The sequence below is a fragment of the Harmonia axyridis genome, chromosome X (genome assembly GCF_914767665.1).
Source record: "Harmonia axyridis chromosome X, icHarAxyr1.1, whole genome shotgun sequence".
NCBI classification, from domain to species: domain Eukaryota; kingdom Metazoa; phylum Arthropoda; class Insecta; order Coleoptera; family Coccinellidae; genus Harmonia; species Harmonia axyridis.
The window spans coordinates 31,097,440-31,102,233 of NC_059508.1; positions in this window are offsets into that span (position 1 = coordinate 31,097,440).

Below are 4,794 nucleotides of genomic sequence, written 5' to 3' on the forward strand. Positions count from 1 at the left end.
GACGGTGTCAGATACTACCTATCGCCGAGGTCTGGACTTGGCGAGATATTACGACGTGAAATGTTCCGATACAACTTTTGAACCAGGATAGTTAGAGAGATGATTTCTTCTATGTTGTACGTTGATTGTGGAATGAAATACGTAAAATAACTCGCCATGACCGAGGTGATTACGATTTTTTTTTTTTTTCGAAAAAAATTTTCTGATCGTGGAATTTTCTCAAATTTGATTTGGTTGCCTCCTTATATGTTCTAGTAGCGATAATCAACAATCAGAATCAAAATCCATGGTCGGGTTTGATTTTTATAAGGAAAAATGTTCACGTCCTTTTTTACAACCCCGACTCATTGACGATGTTAGAACCGAGCCGGCGGTGTCAGATACGACCGATCGCCCCGGTCCCGATCGTCATTTACGTTGTGCATCGGTCTGCCCGAGATTACGTGGTGCATCGGTATGATCGAGTTTACGTGGTGCATCGGTAAGATCCAATTCACGTTCTGCATCGGTAAGATCCAATTCACGTTCTGCATCGGTAAGATCCAGTTCACGTGGTGCATCGGTAAGATGGAGATTACGTGGTGCATCGGTAAGATCGAGATTACGTGGTGCATCGGTAAGATCTACTTTACGTTCTGCATCGGTCTGCCCTTGTTTACGTGGTGCATCGGTAAGATCGAGATTACGTGAAGCATCGGTATGATCGAGTTTACGTTCTGCATCGGTAAGATCCAGTTCACGTGGTGCATCGGTAAGATTGAGATTACGTGGTGCATCGGTAAGATCTACTTTACGTTCTGCATCGGTCTGCCCTTGTTTACGTGGTGCATCGGTAAGATCGAGTTTACGTGGTGCATCGGTAAGATCCAATTCACGTTCTGCATCGGTAAGATCCAGTTCACGTGGTGCATCGGTAAGATTGAGATTACGTGGTGCATCGGTAAGATCCAGTTCACGTGGTGCATCGGTAAGATGGAGATTACGTGGTGCATCGGTAAGATCGAGATTACGTGGTGCATCGGTAAGATCTACTTTACGTTCTGCATCGGTCTGCCCTTGTTTACGTGGTGCATCGGTAAGATCGAGATTACGTGAAGCATCGGTATGATCGAGTTTACGTTCTGCATCGGTCTGCCCGATATTACGTGGTGCATCGGTCTGCCCTAGTTTACGTGGTGCATCGGTTTGGACTTAGAGATATATTTTCGACGTGAAAATGTTCCGATACAACTTTTGAACCAGGATAGTTAGAGAGATGATTTTTTCTGGGATGTACGTGGATCGGGGAATGGATTGTGGGAAATAACTTGCCATGACCGAGGTGTCCTCGAATTTTTTTTTTTTTCGAAAAAAATTTTCTGATTGTGGAATTTTCTCAAATTTGATTTGGTTGCCTCCTAATGTGTTCTAAAAGAGTAAATCAGTAATCGGAATCGAAAAATATTTTTCGGATTTTTTTTTTTTTCGAAAAAAATTTTCTGATCGTGGAATTTCCTCAAATTCGATTTGGTTGCCTTCTAATGTGTTTTTAAAGCGTAAATCAGTAATCAGAATCAATATTCATTGTCGACTTTAATTTTTATAAGGAAAAATGTTCACGTCCTTAAACGCCTCCCCATCATCAGCCCGAGTCCAAGTCGATGTCAGTCCCGAGCGGACGGTGTCAGATACTACCTATCGCCGAGGTCTGGACTTGGCGAGATATTACGACGTGAAATGTTCCGATACAACTTTTGAACCAGGATAGTTAGAGAGATGATTTCTTCTATGTTGTACGTTGATTGTGGAATGAAATACGGAAAATAACTCGCCATGACCGAGGTGATTACGATTTTTTTTTTTTTTCGAAAAAAATTTTCTGATCGTGGAATTTTCTCAAATTTGATTTGGTTGCCTCCTTATATGTTCTAGTAGCGATAATCAACAATCAGAATCAAAATCCATGGTCGGGTTTGATTTTTATAAGGAAAAATGTTCACGTCCTTTTTTACAACCCCGACTCATTGACGATGTTAGAACCGAGCCGGCGGTGTCAGATACGACCGATCGCCCCGGTCCCGATCGTCATTTACGTTGTGCATCGGTCTGCCCGAGATTACGTGGTGCATCGGTATGATCGAGTTTACGTGGTGCATCGGTAAGATCCAATTCACGTTCTGCATCGGTAAGATCCAATTCACGTTCTGCATCGGTAAGATCCAGTTCACGTGGTGCATCGGTAAGATGGAGATTACGTGGTGCATCGGTAAGATCGAGATTACGTGGTGCATCGGTAAGATCTACTTTACGTTCTGCATCGGTCTGCCCTTGTTTACGTGGTGCATCGGTAAGATCGAGATTACGTGAAGCATCGGTATGATCGAGTTTACGTTCTGCATCGGTCTGCCCGATATTACGTGGTGCATCGGTCTGCCCTAGTTTACGTGGTGCATCGGTTTGGACTTAGAGATATATTTTCGACGTGAAAATGTTCCGATACAACTTTTGAACCAGGATAGTTAGAGAGATGATTTTTTCTGGGATGTACGTGGATCGGGGAATGGATTGTGGGAAATAACTTGCCATGACCGAGGTGTCCTCGAATTTTTTTTTTTTTCGAAAAAAATTTTCTGATTGTGGAATTTTCTCAAATTTGATTTGGTTGCCTCCTAATGTGTTCTAAAAGAGTAAATCAGTAATCGGAATCGAAAAATATTTTTCGGATTTTTTTTTTTTTCGAAAAAAATTTTCTGATCGTGGAATTTCCTCAAATTCGATTTGGTTGCCTTCTAATGTGTTTTTAAAGCGTAAATCAGTAATCAGAATCAATATTCATTGTCGACTTTAATTTTTATAAGGAAAAATGTTCACGTCCTTAAACGCCTCCCCATCATCAGCCCGAGTCCAAGTCGATGTCAGTCCCGAGCGGACGGTGTCAGATACTACCTATCGCCGAGGTCTGGACTTGGCGAGATATTACGACGTGAAATGTTCCGATACAACTTTTGAACCAGGATAGTTAGAGAGATGATTTCTTCTATGTTGTACGTTGATTGTGGAATGAAATACGGAAAATAACTCGCCATGACCGAGGTGATTACGATTTTTTTTTTTTTTCGAAAAAAATTTTCTGATCGTGGAATTTTCTCAAATTTGATTTGGTTGCCTCCTTATATGTTCTAGTAGCGATAATCAACAATCAGAATCAAAATCCATGGTCGGGTTTGATTTTTATAAGGAAAAATGTTCACGTCCTTTTTTACAACCCCGACTCATTGACGATGTTAGAACCGAGCCGGCGGTGTCAGATACGACCGATCGCCCCGGTCCCGATCGTCATTTACGTTGTGCATCGGTCTGCCCGAGATTACGTGGTGCATCGGTCTGGACTTAGAGATATATTTTCGACGTGAAAATGTTCCGATACAACTTTTGAACTAGGATAGTTAGAGAGATGATTTTTTCTGGGATGTACGTTGATTGGGGAATGGATTGTGGGAAATAACTTGCCATGACCGAGGTGTTCTCGAATTTTTTTTTTTTTTTCGAAAAAAATTTTCTGATTGTGGAATTTTCTCAAATTTGATTTGGTTGCCTCCTAATGTGTTCTAATAGCGATAATCAACAATCAGAATCAAAATCCATGGTCGGGTTTGATTTTTATAAGGAATAATGTTCACGTCCTTTTTCGCCTATGTTCTTTTTCGACGTGAAAAGTTCCGATACAACTTTTGAACCAGGATAGTTAGAGAGATGATTTTTTCTGGGATGTATGTTGATTGACGTACGAAACTTGGAAAAAAAATAGAAAAGACCGAGGTACTCTAGAAAAAAAATTTATTGAAAATATTTTTTTGATTTCGGAATTAATTCGAAATTCATTCAGATGTCTTCTATCAATATCGCGAAAGAAAAATCAATAATCAGAATCGATATTCATCTAAGATTATTTCCTTTTGGATTGTGTTAACATTCGGTACGATCTTGTCTACGTGATGCATCGGTTTGTTTCTCGGCTCTTGTGAGCAAGTTGGACACTCGAGACGGCCTCCATCGATCGGATTAGGCGGGCTTTAATGTTAACGTGCTGCATCGGTGTGATCTTGTTTACGTCATGCATCGGTATAGCTTTAAATCGCGCCGTAAAGTCGTTCACGTCATGCATCGGTATCTTAAATCGCGCCGTAAAGTCGTTCACGTCATGCATCGGTATCTTAAATCGCGCCGTAAAGTCGTTCACGTCATGCATCGGTATCTTAAATCGAGCCGAAAAGTCGTTCACGTCATGCATCGGTGGCACAAAAAAAAGACGCCGATGCATGACGTGAGCCGACTTTTCGGCGCGATTTAAGATACCGATGCATGACGTGAACGACTTTACGGCGCGATTTAAGATACCGATGCATGACGTGAACCGACTTTTCGGCATGAAGTCAGCTAAAATTATCGTGTGCATCTTGGGTCGGTCCACGTACCGTAGATCAGAGAGGGACGACGTACATACATCGGATACATTTGTATCCAACAAGTTACGATCGTCGTCTGATCCAGCGGTAATCGGACCTACTCTCGTGAATTTATTTTGCCCCTTGAATAATTTTGTACCGATGCACGACGTGAAGTCGACTTTTCGGCATGGTTTAAGCTAAAATTATCGTGTGCATCTTGGGTAGGCCCACTTACTACAGATCAGAGAGGGACGACGTACATACATCGGATACATTCGTATCCAACAAGTTACAATCGTCGTCTGATCCAGCGGTAATCGGACCTACTCTCGTGAATTTATTTTGCCCCTTGAATAACTTTGTACCG